The sequence below is a fragment of the Phoca vitulina genome, unplaced genomic scaffold, assembly GCF_004348235.1.
Source record: "Phoca vitulina isolate PV1807 unplaced genomic scaffold, GSC_HSeal_1.0 scaffold9, whole genome shotgun sequence".
Taxonomy (NCBI): domain Eukaryota; kingdom Metazoa; phylum Chordata; class Mammalia; order Carnivora; family Phocidae; genus Phoca; species Phoca vitulina.
The window spans coordinates 45,236,179-45,251,388 of NW_022589712.1; the positions used below are offsets into that span (position 1 = coordinate 45,236,179).

At 40.4% G+C, this 15,210-nt stretch overlaps 1 pseudogene; it reads left to right on the forward strand.

The window, feature by feature from the left end:
* The first annotated feature begins 11,357 nt into the window (after positions 1-11,357).
* LOC116634297 lies at positions 11,358-11,653 on the forward strand (annotated as a pseudogene).
* Positions 11,654-15,210: the final 3,557 nt, after the last annotated feature.

Here is a 15,210-nt window from a genome sequence, read left to right on the forward strand (position 1 = left end):
GATGAAATGTCTAAAATTGAGAAGGATTACCTAAAGAAGATAAACCTAAACAACCCATCTTCTGCTTATCTTTCTATTTCTCGACTGAATCCTGAACACAGCAGATACTTAATAAGGATTGTAGACTGACAACCATCTCTTAGTAGCCTAAGGAAAAGGCAAGGGATGGCCAAGTTCCCTTCTAGGCAAAGGAGGGCTGGGAAGATTCAGGGGATTTCCCTGTAGAATAGAGGAACCCTTGGCTGGCTCAGTGGGTGGAGCATGCAACTTTTCATCTCTGGAGTTTGTGAGTTTGAGCTCTATGTTGGGTGTGGAGATTACTTAAAAAATAAAAATAAAAAATATATATATTATATTTAATTATTCATTTAACACCTGTTTTCCCTTGCTAGATTGTAAACTCAATGATGACATCAAATATGTCTGAATTGCTATACTTATATATATATATATATACACACATATATATATATAGAGAGAGAGAGGAACCTATATATTGAATTGAGGAACCTGAGTCAGCAGGCCAGGGCAACTTCTCCCCAGCTGCTGAGAATCAGTCAAACAGGAATTAAGAGGGTGCCAGAAGCACACAATGCTTTGTACCAGGTCCACAATCCCCCATCCAGAATTTCCAAACCCCCAAAACTCTGAAAAGTATTTTTGTATCTCATTTGGCAGCAAAACCTGACCTGAATTGATTTGAAGCTCTTGGCAGTGTTTCTTTATCCTACTTACTGTGCATATTCATACATTTCTCTGCATGACTATTAATGTGTTTGATAACAAGTTTTGTTTTAGAACTCACTGGGGATAGTGCTTCATATGCACCCTAACTATCTCCTTTCTAAAATCCAAAAAATTCTAAATTTCAAACTCATAGGACTGTAGAGATTTCAGATGAGGAAATGTGAAAGTATATTTGAAAATTTGGGTAAATATTACCTTTGCAACCTAGACTGGCACACTTAAATGAACATTTCACTCATGAAAATGTGAATGGAAGTCACAGAAGTCTCCCTGGGCTTTGGCATCTTATATCTGGAACTACAGAGAGGGGCTTCATTTTGCCTGTTCTGACTCACTGTCCATTTCAGTGTCTTTGGCTCTTTGCTTCATTCTGTCCCTCAGCATCCATTACAGGCCTTGCTCACCATTGGATCCAAAGCCCTCACTCTTCTTCAGGATATGGTTTTTGCTATTTGATCTCTGACCCTCCTGAACCATAACTGCCTCTAAGAAAAGAGATTATCAACCTCCTTTCCCCTACCCATCCTCCCCACCCTCACTGTGCTATGCCCTATGGGACTCATCACCTGTACCTGTCTCCTGCTGCCTGCCCCACACCCTGCGGGGTGGGGAAGTGTGCAAAAAGGAATCAGAACAATCAGCCATTCAACTTGGTCATTTGTTGGCTAATCATTTATTTATTCATTCATTCAAGAAATATATATTGAAAATCTACAATGTGCCAAATACTATGCTAGGTACATGAAGTAGAGCAATTCAGACATATTTGATGTCATCAAGTTTACTATCTAGCAAGGGAAAACAGGTGTTAAGTGAATAATTAACTATAATTGTAGTAAGTGCTACAAATGGGGAGGCAGAGTGTGGTGAGATTGTACAAGGGAAGCTAGGAGAGAAGGGGCCAAACCTGGTGTAGAGGCTCAAGGAAGGGCTCCTGGAGGAAGTGACTTTTGAGCTGAGATGAAAAGGATGCAGCCAGGTGTAAAGGGTGAGGGGGGCAGGAACGACGGAGGTGGAGAGAATTCCAGGCAAAGCAACCTGCCTATGAAGGAGGCAAGACAGGAAGGAGCTTGGCCTAAATGTGAATGTGGAAGCCGTAACCGTGGCTAACGAGGAGAAAGAGAGGGAGCCTAGGGTGACGTAAAAGAACTTTGGTCTTTATGTGAAGAGATAATCCACCATTGAGGGGTTTTAAGTAAGGATGTGACCTAGTCAGATACTACTTATCAGACCACTCTCGTTGTGGAGTAGAGAAGGGGAGAGATCAAGAGTGAGTGCATGAGGAACTGAATAAAATTGTTCTTCTCATGACCCTGAGTAAGATTGCACCCTGAACGAGTGGGTTACACACCCTAGCTCCACATGGGTGAGGCCAGGGTTTCTAGGAAGTCCTGACCATCTTTAAGGAGGAAAAGGTACAAAACTCCTTTTCCAGGTGGGTCCTCCAGACTCCTTTTCACCTCCCAGAGTGAAGCCTATCCCAGAAAAGGTTGTCTGCTCTCTCTCTGTACGCTCCCACATACATCTACTATAAAACCTTTCAGCCTGACCACCTCAGTAGTTCAACCACTGTTCCACAACTAAAGAATGCTCTCTCTTAGCACCTTGCTCCATATTTTATGTTTGAATAGTATATAAAAATCACAGTTGGGATGATTTCTCCTTTAAGTTTGTTGTCCATCAATGCTATTTAAACTCTTGAGGAAAGATGGCCAGGAAGTTTGCATTAAGAATCATAATCATATGTTATCATGATTCTTCACTCAAATAGAGCAGCATTTACTCTGGCTTACTTCCATACTCCAAGACTTTTATGCTGCCTCCTGGCATGAGGAACACTGCTGGAATTCATTCTTGAGCAGAGTTTTTCCTGAACTGAAACTCTACACTAAAAAGCAGTGAAGGAAACTTGTTACCATTCATTTATTTTGGACTTAGATTCAAAGGGTGCGAGGAATAGGGGAAGGACAATAGTTCTTTGAGACCAGTTAGTAGAAGGCCAAAAATCCCTCATTAGACTTGAGAGCTTGACGCAGAATAGTCAGGAAAGCAATTATGTAAACTATATCTTTAGCAGGAGGGGAAAGATAAGATAAATACATGTCATAAGGCATACTAATTGCCAAATATTATAGATGGTCCTTCTGAATTCTAAAATTTCCCTGGTCTTCACTGCTCTGAAATTTTATCAAGAGTGATAAAATTATATATTCAGAAGTTAAAGAAATTTGTACATTTGAAGTTGGGCTTTTTTTCTTTCATTTTTGTATTTGTATGAAAATAATATTCAAATATGGGAGGAAATGAGTATTGCACTATTAAGGACTATTTAGTATTCCAAAAATAGTAACATCCACCTAAAATGTACCACTTGGAGTACTTAAAACGTACTACTATTCAAACATAACTCTATTATTTCCAATTGTTCCTCTAATTGTGACTTTGGATCCCACAGGATTCCAGCAACCTCTCAAAGTACAAATGTAGTAGTTTAGCGTTGAATAAAATCTCTTTCTGGAAGGTGTGAAGGTGTGAAGGTCTGTCTTTTCTTTATTCTCCATATACTGTACACATCTTCCTAAGAAAAATTTGCATTTTCTGGACTAAGATTTGTGAATAACTGCCAAATTTAAAAAAGTTTGAACAAAAGCGTATTATTAGCAGACTGGCAGTTTATTAAAATTCCACAACTATATTTCCATCTAATGTTCCACATTATCCTTGCCCACAGCCAACCATCACCAAAAACTAGCAATCTCAGAAAATAGCAAAGTGTTGTTAGTAACTTTCTTTTAGACCATACTAATTTTACTGGGTCAACTTCAGTTCATAATATACTGTGGAATTATCCATTTCAACATTAATGACTTAAAGATGTGCACTGAAAGATTATCTTGGACCTCTTAGATGAGAAAAAATAAGTTGTGAATAGTTTTGTTCAAGTTTTGAAAATCCTATTTGGTACAAGTTGAGTGAGAGGAACCTCCCTCGTCTCTCTCTCTCTCTGTTTCGGTCTCTACACCTATACCTAGTCTGTATGTATCTAGATCTATCCTCTCTGCTTAAAATGCCCGACTTAGGAGAGAGGAAGCAACCCACCCATATTCTAAAGTAACTTAAACACATACAGTGAGACTGCTGCATTAGCTGAAAGACTTAATACCACAATGGAAAAAAGCCCCAAGTAAAAATGAAAACATCCTCAGACCATGAAAGTAGTTTAGAATTTTGTGTTTATTTCTTCTTCCTAAAAAACCTTGATGGTCCAACCAGTGAGACATCAAAAATCTATCCAGAACTTGAATTAATAATACATTTGTAACTATACTCAGAACTGTATTTATCCACCTCTCCACTCCCCACAAATGTGGCACACGTTTCTTTCGCTTTTTTTCTTCACTGTTTGCCATTAAAGCCAGGAATTCAAATATGAGTAAGTTCTGAAGGGCAGACTCTATAAAACTGACCTAACGTGGCTTACACTCTTAAAAGTCTTGGCCCAGGATAGCCAAATATATACGTTATAATAGTTGTAAGATTTATGAGTTCAAATTCTATGAAACTCAAAATCAAGGAATAATTTTTTTTCTTTCCTTTTCTAAGGGGTAATTTTTTAATTCAAGCAGACCTTCAGGATGAGAAAATTTACCTATATTTTTAGTTTACCATGCCTTTGGAGCATTTTGTTCCCTAGCAGCTTTCTAAACCCATAATTATAGGTAACTTTTAATTGGCTCAAATTATTTATTCTTAAATTGAGGGAGAAACTGCTAATTGTTCCTCAATATTCAGTCTTTTCTTTTGAATTTTAGGTGAGCACAAAACCACATTAGCTAGAGACTAATTTCTCTCTGTCTCCCTTGCAAACCAAGTTTTGCCATTGGCATGTGAGTATATACAACTGGAATTTTCAGGTCACATTAGAAAACCGCTTGCCTTCATTTCCTCTTTCCCCATATTTATCACTGAATAATCATTACCTATTTTATGAAAATTGATACTGTCTTGGGAATAGAAAAGCTAGTAAAAACTGTCCTCATGTTCAACTTGTTTCTAAACTAAGAGGGATTAGTAACAAATAACTAAAACAAAATAAGTAATCATAATAGATGTACAAACAATGCTAAGGGTTCAAAGGAAAAAGATAATATATCTGGCCTGAGACATCCAAAAAATAATTCAGTCAGGAGTTAATGATTGAGAAGGGTGGTAATGAATAAAGTGGGAGAGAATGGCTCCCCTGCCCTGGTCCATCCTAAAAAATGCAGAAAAGTCAAATGCTTCCTGTGCATCTTGACACTGGCACTGAGTTAGCTTACACTATCCTACCAACACTGTGGGTCACAAATGTGTTAAATACTTTACCTGTTTAGCTTTCTATAGCTGCTATAACAAATGACCACAAACTTAGTAGTTTAAAACAACACAACCTTAATATCCTAGCATTCTGGAGATCAGAAGTCCAAAATGGGTTTCACGGGACCGAACTTAAGGCATGGTAGGGCAGCATTCTTTTCTGCAGCCTGAGGAGAATCCATTTCCTTGCTCTTTCCAGCTTCTAGAATTTGCCCATACTCCTTGGCTAGTGGCTTCTTCCTCCATCTTCATAGCATCTTCAATGCTGATAGAATTCTTCTCACATTGCATCACTCTGACCTCCTGTTCTGCCTTCCTTTTCTACTTTAAGGAGACTTGTGTTTATTTTGGGCCCACCCAGATAATCCAGAAAAATCTCCCTATCTCAAGGTCAGCTGATTAGCAACCTTAATTCCTTCTTGCCATGTAACATGGTATTCACAGATTCCCAGGATTAGGATGTGGATGTCTTTGGGAAGCCATTATTCTGCCTATTACATATGATCTCATTTAATCTTTATCACAGATCTATGATTTTGGTAGTAGTGTTAACTCTATAGATAAGAAATGAAGGAATAGAAAGATTAAGGGATTTGCCCATGATTACCAAGCCAATAAGTGGCAGATCAGAATTGAGAACTCAAATATTTCTAACTCTAGGGCCTAAACTTTGATAAAGTGACCAAAAATCCGGGTCACTTTAAAGTGACCAATAATTCAGTGTTAAAAAATGGTCAGTCCCAGGTAACTGATCGGTTTTAACACTGAGTTTCACAGGCCAGGAAAACCCCTCTGTCCCAGGCAAACCACGATGGTTAATCACCATATCTGAACACTTAACCCAAATCCCTATTACAAAAGTTTAGCCAGAATTTATTAAGAGCCTAGTCATCAGAGATCACAACTAAATTCTACAGGGCTCCACAGAGGTGGGATATGGTGCTTCATGAGGCACAGAGATGGCAGAGAAACTCTACCTCTTCCTCCAAATTAACTTTTCCCTGGTTTTGAAAGAGGACTTCAACTACTCCCATTTTGACCTCAGTCTCTACTTTCTAATTGATTAAGAAGAACTTAATTTTCACTCGGGCGCCTGGGTGGCTCAGATGGTTAAGCGTCTGCCTTCGGCTTGGGTCATGATCCCAGGGTCCTGGGATTGAGTCCCACATATGGCTCCTTGCTCAGCGGGAAGCCTGCTTCTCCCTCTCCCACTCCCCCTGCTTGTGCTCCCTCTCTCGCTGTCTCTCTCTCTGTCAAATAAGTAAATAAAATCTTAAAAAAAAAAAAAGAAGAAGAACTTAATTTTCACTCAGGCAAAACCCCTGTAGGCAAAGCATCCCCTAATGGGAACTGAAACTACCCCTCAAGCAATAGGGACTTCCTTGAGCCAACAAGACCCAACCCATGACAATGATGACCTGATTTTTACTGCCCACCTGCATGTACCCACCAACCTTTGTCCCATTTTCCTTATACAAACTTGTATTTTTGGCTAGTCTTTGAAAGGCTAGTCCATTGGCCTCACTGAAATAAATTCCTTTATTGTTTCACCACCACTCAAGTCTCTGCCTTTGGATTTTGTCAGCAGTGAGTGGCCAAACCTGGTCTGCTGGGACCCCTGGAGCCAGGTGCTCTTACACCGCTGTGACCCAACTAGTTTGATAAAAAGATGCATTTGCTGAAGATGGTCAGATAATTTACTCTAAGAAGATTCATAAGCAGGACCTTGAACACAGATGGGAAAATATACTTCAAGTAGAAAATTTAGAATTTACTAAAATTAGTGGCATAAACTTAGTTCTCCCAGAAACTCACTCTGGGACAGGGATTGGAATGCACTTTTTTTTTTTAGGAAGGGATTCCAAGAGACATTTGTGGAGACCGGGGAAGAGAAGGAAGGAAGGAAGGAAGGAAAGAAGGAAAGAAGGAAGGAAGGAAGGAAGGAAGGAAGGAAGGAAGGAAGGAAGGAAGGAAGGAAGGAAGCCAATATAGTGGATGATGAGCAGGTTACTGATAAGGACAGCTGGATTACTGATAATGGACAAGGTTACTGATAATGGACAGATCCTATTGGGTCCTTTGAGAAGATGGTGTAGAACATGTATCAGAGTTGTTCTCCACTGCAGAGGTGAAGAAGCTGGGATTCTGGCCAGGCAGCTGGAAGCCTTCAGCATGCATTGAAATAGTGAATGCCAAGGGGATATGGGCAGAGCACCAATAGTTCTAATTTGCCTATCCAAATAATTTCCTTAGTCTTACTACTTCTCATAATTTCTACAGTGACAACCCTAGTTCAAGCCACTGCAGCAGCTTCCTCACTGGCTTTCTTGCCTCCACTCTTCCTCCCCACCCGATCCCCACACAATAGCCAAATGCCTTTTCCAAAGTATGAATCCAATTATGTCACCACCACCCTAGCAACAACTCAGATTCTTGTTACCACCTAGAATCTAGCTTCCTCATAGCCTTCAAAGCCTTACATGGCCTGACTACCCCATCTCTCTGATCTTACCTCCTAAGTAAAGCTTGTAAACCAGTAATAAACATGGTATATTGGAGTTATGTTTACAATATTCCTCTTCTTTTTGTTGATTAGATTTGTCTCAGTCTTTGCTCTGCTCGTTGGTTCCTCTGTTTACAATGCTTTTCCCAGTAGATCCCCTTCTCACTATTCAGGTTTAACTCTAATATCCCCTCCACAAGGACCTTTTCTTATTTATTACTTTAGCCCAGTCATTTTTTTCACTGACTTTTTTAGAGCAATTATTGGTCCCCCCAAATATCTTTTTATATGTTTTCATATTTATTGTCTCTCTGCACACTATTATGTAAACTCCTAAGGGGCAGTGATTTGGAATGTCTTGTTCAAAGCTATGTTCCCAGTACCTAGAATGGGTTCCTCGCACATACTAGGGATTTCAGAAATATTTTTTACTGAAAAAATGTTTCCAAGATGGATGAAGTTGAATGGAAGGGCTTATCTGTCTTGAATATTGTACACATAACTCCAATATACCATGTTTATCACTGGTTTACAATAATCATGAAGAGATGATTTGCTAAGCAAAAGTAAAACTGATGAGATTATGGAAAATTTTTCATCAGTGGAGTCCCATTTAATGAAGTTCTATTTTCAGAGAGGCTTGTAATGATGATCATGTTTTAGCTATTTTTAGAATGGAAATAAAATGACAACTTGCAATTTCTTTCTCCCTTTAGGTAAATCGATTTATAGCTCTGGATTAAAATTATTTTCTTCTAGGATTTAGTCAATGTGTTAAAAAAAATAACTGAAACTAATAGTATTGAAAACCATTATCAATCAACTTCCAGGAGGTATATTATTGCTTTCTGAAAACCTAGACAGCTTCACCTTGTCTAAATCTTTAAGGCTGTTTTTGTTTGTTTTTGTTTTGTTTTGTTTTTTTAAATTTTCTGTATTGTGGTTCCTGTCTTCCTGTTCTACTGTTGACTAATTAGGATGTTGCATCTCATCTCATTTTATATAAAGACCCAATTAAAAATTTGGAATGAAGCCGACAAATTTTAAATAGAAAAAAAAAATGCACACTGTCAGAGTTCAGTAGGACACTGACAGCAGATAGTGAGTCTCAAAGCACTTCCAACACAGCCCAACCCACGTTCCAGCCTTCTCCTCTCCCTTTCCCTACCCCCTACTCCCCACCAGCCACCCTGTTTTGTCTACACTTGTTACACAAGCAGGCTTCCTCCCTCCTGTCTGCCTTTGCCTGGGCTGTTTCCCAGCCTATCTCCCATTCTGTCAGCATCCTCTCTCTCACCTTTCTTCTTCTTTCAAGTCCCAGCTCGTTTCCCTCTTTTAGGAAGCTCTCTCCTAACCCCCAGGCACTTGCTGGGTCTTTATTCCTGTGCTCAGTGTTCAGATTATACTTGGTAAAATATGCCTAACATTCCCATTTTGAAACTGCAGTGTAATGATTTATGTGCAAATCAGCAACCATCCTGCTGCACAATCTTTCAGGGCAAGAACAGCATCTATTCTGGAATCCTCAACACTTACCATATTCACTACAGGAAGTGCCCCCTAAGTAGTTGGTGAATATTCTACTCACTTCAACATACCCCGGGGTTCTAAGAGGGTATGTTCTGCACAAGTTATTTCGCTCTGCAATGGTAATTGGTAATGAAGATTGGGGGTGGGTAGGGTAGGGACTTGTTATGTTCACGTCTCCTCTTTTTCCCTATATTCTCCCTTCTGGCTTCAGGCTATTTATACTTTCTTCATTTCTCATTCATTCTTTAACTCTGTAACCCTCTGTCCCTCACAGCTACCCAATTCAGGAACTTTCCTTCCCAGTCTTTGTCTCATTGACATGACTGCATCCTCTGAACCCTAGCATCCTGAAGTCCATTCCTCCCTTGCCTTCTAGGACAACACTCTTCCGGTTCTTCTATCACTAATGCCTACTTTTCAATTCCTCTGTTTGTCCCACCTCACCTGTCTTTCTCATGTCAGTGTTCCACAGACTTCGACTCTCGGGTCTCCTTTCTTCTCTTCTACATGTCTTTGTGTTCTCATCCACTCTGATAGTTTCAACTATCACCTATGTTACAGGATTTCTTGTCCTTCGGTGCACGTAGTTCTTGGTCACATCGCTTCGAAGAATGAAGAGGAAGACCAGACGAAGAGTGGTGGGTAACAAAGCGAAGTTCATTGAGCTACAGTAAAACAAAGTTTACTGAGCGATAGTACAAAGCTCCCAATGAGGGAGGGGACCCGAGAGGGTTGGGTTTGCAATTTGGTGTTTAAATCCAGGGGTTTTTATGGGCTCTTCGGTGTGGGCTGTTTTAATCTGATTAACCCCCAAGAACCTGTCATCCAATCAGGTTTTTGTCCACACACTCATCTACCTATCAGGTAGTTGTTCACCTGGGAAAGGGTGGAAGGCTCCTTCCAGGGTGGTGTTTTGTAGCCTTGGGGACCAAGAGGGTAGTGGCCACCACTGCCCTAAGGCATGCTGGTCAGCGCAGGCCACCAGATCAAGCACTTTGTTTAAATATCCCACTGGCTATTGAGCTGGCCACCAGGCCTGGGTTAGGATGTCCAAGGCCATTCCCTTCCTTTTTGTCACATACAAGTTTTAAGTCCTCCAATAGGAAGACTTAAAGCTAGGGCACTGAGTAAAGCCTAGAATAACAGCATGGGGTCTTTTTCCTTTTAAGGGTAGTTTTCCTCTTAGGACGGGGGTGGGGGGCCTTGTCCCTGCCTGCCTTTCTTCCAACTATCCTTCATTACATATATTAATGACTTCCAAATCCATCTGTAGACCCTGGTGTGAATCAGACTAATGCCATCTTGGACAAATCTGCCATGATGACCAGTTTGTGACCTGAAACCTTCTTGAGCATGCCCTCCTCCCCCTCCCCCCCCCATTCTTTTGTTCCTCCACACACTTAAGTACACCTTCAGGGCAGAATATCCATGATCTGCCCTGGAGATATGACTATTCTTAAACATTCTCCTCTTGGGTGGTCCCTCAACATGTACTCCTAGTCTCTAGGGTTATAAAAGAGGTCTTAAAGGAGGTTGGGTTGTGGAGATCTGCTTGTCTTGTGGCAGCCCAAGACATGCTTTTATCCATAAGTTCCCTTAATAAAAACCATTTCCAGTCAAGCTGGACTTGTAAGCCTGTTTCTTTGGTCTTCTGGCTCCTTTGGCCTTTGGAGGTCATTTGCATATACCTCCCTTTCACGGAACAACCCTACTCTTCTCCTGACCTACAAATGCCCAAATCTATTTTCCCATATCTCTAATGGGCTGCCCCAGATTCACAATGAAACTCCCCTTGTCTGTAATTGAACTTGTGATGTCTTCCCTCCCATTATAACCTGGTAATAATCTGGTTCTCTTCCTATATTCCATAACTCACTCACATTTCCACTCATTCCTGTTGTCCAAACAGAAACAAACTCCTCGCCCATCTTCATACCTAGTTTCAGTCAATTCTTTTATTTCTCTTAAATATTCTGTTCTGTCACTACCACATTTCTAAAGATACTTTCATCAATCTTTGCCTGAGTTACTATAACACTTTGAAACTAGTTTCCCAGCCTTTAATCATACAACCTTCAAGCCTTTTTCCATGTAGCAGTTAATGTTATTTTCTATGATCCTGCAGCAGCTGCTGGAATGAGGCCCCCCAGGTCAGGCCCAGTGCTACCCAGGGACGCCCCAGACCCGGGACGTGAGCTCCCCTCTCCGAAGAGCTGTGCCCATGAGCACCAAGCGGCGCCTGGAGGAGGAGCAGGAGACCCTGTGCAAACAGTTCCTTTCTGAAGAGAACATGGCCCCCCACTTCCCTGGACTCAGCCTGCACAATGACCCCCCTTACTGCAGCTTCCCCATGACTTCCCCCCATCTCTGCCCCCACTCAGGAGCCCTTGCTCTGAGCTGCTTCTCTGGCACTACCCTGGGAACCTGATCCCCAAGGCCCTCCAGCTGCTGAGGCTAGGGGACACCCCCACCCCCTACTACCCTGCAACCCAAGCTGGGGAGATAATGGAGCTCTGAGTGCTGGTGGGCAGTATTTCTGCCCACCTTACTTCTTCCCCACAACAGAGAAGACCAGCATACCCACTAAGGGACCAGCTGTCCTGAATATTCTTCAGACCAGGCCTCTGGGCCCCAGGACCTACTCTCAACAGAGGAGGACACTGAATCCCACAGAGCCCTGGGGTAAGAGGGGCTAGAGGGACAGGAGCATGGGAAGGGAGGCATTCCCCCCAGAACTGAATAAAGATTGCTGAGAAAAAAAAATTGTTATTTTCTGACACATCCATGTCAGTTCCCTGTTTAAAAACCTCCAATATCCTCTATTGGTCACAGGATTTTAAAACACATATTTAAAAATTAACAAGTCAGGAAACAACAAATGTTGGTGAGGATGCAGAAAAAGTGGAACCCTCTTACACTGTTGGTGGGAATGCAAGCTGGTGCAGCCACTCTGGAAAACAGTATGAGGTTCCCCAAGAAGTTAAAAATAGAGCTACCCTATGACCCAGTACTTGCACTACTAGCTATTACCCAAAGGATACAAATATTGTGATCCAAAGGGGCACCTGCACCCCATTGTTTACAGCAGCAATGTCCACAATAGCCAAACTATGGAAAGAGCCCAGATGTTCATCAACAGATGAATGGATAAAGAAGATGTGCTATATATACACAATGGAATATTACTCAGCCATCAAAAAGGATGAACTCTTACCATTTGCAACAACGTGGATGGAACTGGAGGGTATTATGCTAAGCGAAAGAAGTCAGAGAAAGACAATTATCATATGGTTTCACTTATATGTGGAATTTAAGAAACAAAACAGATAATCATAGAGGAAAGGAGGGAAAAATAAAATAAGACGAAATCAGAGAGGAAGACAAACCATAAGAGACTCTTAATCATAGGAAACAAACTGCGGGTTGCTGGAGGGGAGGTGGGTGTGGGGATGGGGTAACTGGGTGACGGGCATTAAGGAGGGCATGTGATGTAATAAGCACTGGGTGTTATATGCAACTGATGAATAACTGAACTCTATATCTGAAACTAATGATACACTATACGTTAATTAATTGGATTTAAATAAAATAAGATAAAAATAAAACGTATATCTATTATATATTATGCACATAAAATAATAACTCTCTCTCACACACAAACAAGGCGCTTAGCCATCAGATTCGATTTTACCTAACCATCCCCGCCCACTAATGGCCTTATCTTTCAGCCATTCCTCAAGCTGTCTGGGCTCTTGCTTGCGTCTGGGTTCTTCCTGAGGGTGTTCCATCAGCACTGAATCAACAATTTCACTGCGGTTGAACTGTGAAAATGTTCTCTCTTTGAGAGAGAAGTAAGCAATTAAGACGATCCCTCTATTGTTTAAATCAGGGAAAGGTTTCCAACATGGGTAGATACATATTAGGTAGGAAGGATGCATATTTCCTCTCTCTTCTTAGGATGAATTATCAAGAATCATTTCCAAATTGGACTTAATATATTTCCTGAAAACAAACTTTTATTTTTAAAACTTCCTCCTGAGTACAGAATAGTAAAAACTAGTGAAATACTTATTGGTTAGAGCTCTTTTATCCTTGAGTTCATTCATCAGCAATTGAAATCTCTGAGCCCCACATGTAAGAATCTGGAAATGCTGTTAAGTTAGAAATATCAGTGGTAGCAGGAGGTATTGTTTTTTAAATCTGTCCCACCTTTAATAAATGCTTCCACTGAGGGTACTTGTCTCCTAAAAGCCATAAGTTCTGTTTAGATTAAGATACTGAAGTTCCCATGGCTGTATAAGTTAGCCTTCAATGTGGAATCGTTCAGTCAATGTAGCCAACATTGCATAAAAGTCCTCTGGGTGCTACAGAAGACACAAACCCTAGAAAAAAGTTATCAGGAAACAGGCAGCAGTCCTTGAGTTCCCTGGTTACTGTTAAAGATTTCGAGAAATCAGAAAAGCAACATGGCAGAGTAGGAAGAGCTTTGAAGTTAGGCAAACTGGGTTTATATCCATACTCCATTACTTACAAGCTAGGTAACTTTAGGCAAGTCACTTGACCTGAGATTACCTAATCTGTATAGTAAGGTGAATTCTACCTATGTCATAGAAGGGATGAGAACATTTCTTTTTTTTTTTTTAAAGATTATTTATTTATTTATTTGACAGAGGGAGACACAGCGAGAGAGGAAACACAAGCAGGGGGAATGGGAGAGGGAGAAGCAGGCTTCCCGTGGAGCAGGGAGCCTGATGCGGGGCTCGATCTCAGGACCCTGAGACCATGACCTGAGCTGAAGGCAGACGCTTAACGACTGAGCCACCCAGGCGCCCCAGGGATGAGAACATTTCTATTAGTGGCCAAATGAATGAATGATGGTCTCTTTCCAAATCAAGTTTTCACATTTTAAAAATAGATGTGCGTAGTATGGCTTGCTTACAAACCAAAAGAAGTTGCAATATAGTATTAGAGCCAAAGGATTCATAAGTCAGAGTTCTCAGCTAACAGATGAAGTGTTATAACAACCAAAGTATCAAGTTAGATACCATATTATGCACTTTTCATACTGAATTAATTTTTATGTGGAAAGCAGTAAATGACTTAGATCAAACTTGTTTTAAAACAAGAGGACTGTTTTGTTTTTTTTTATCATGGAAGTTTGACTGTTGTAAAAAAGGTTTTTGACCTTGGGACTCTACAAAAACAAAATTACACTATTTTTGTAAGATTATATATGAGGCTCTGGAGTTTTAAGGAACAGGGCAACCCAAATTCATGGGAATAATATTTAAAGGATTTAGCTACTTATCTGAACTTCATACTATCTAGAAAATGCATAGAAATATTTTCCCTTGGATGAAATTTCTTAACCTTAGGATTTTGAGATGTTTTCAAATATAAAAGTCACATTTATTAAATGGCTTGACTGTCCACTTTTGGTATTGTACCAAGCAAATTACCATGACTCACACTGATATAAAAATTCCTCATAATTATTTTCATTAATTGTTTCACATTCATTATTTTCTTTTCATTTTATTTTAAATTATTTCACTTACTAAAAGTACAGTAGGGGCTTGTCCCACTAAGCATAAATTTTATTGGCTATTTAAATGTTTAACCTAGGGGCCCCTGGGTGGCTCAGTCAGTTAAGCGGCTGCCTTCGGCTCAGGTCATGATCCCATGATCCCTGCTGAGCAGGGAGCCCACTTCTCCCTCTCTCTCTCTCTCTCTGCCTACTTGTGCTCTCTTTGTCAAATAAATAAAAATTAAAAAAAAAATGCTAACTGAAAGGATGAATTTTAATAAGTGATTTTTTTTCTTTAAGACTTTTATAGAGTATAGGCCTGCTATAACTGTGGAATGGCATTTTAGTACCAGCAAGCCTCCTTTTTCCCACAACCTGAAGATACTATATGTCTAAAATGCGTTGTTTAATAGACTTTCTGCCATGCATGCTTTCCAAGAGTGGCCACTAGTCAGATGTTGCTCCGGAGTTCTTACAATGTGGTCAGTGTGACTGATGAACTGAATTTTTAATTTTAATTAATTTAAACTTAAATAGGCACATGTGG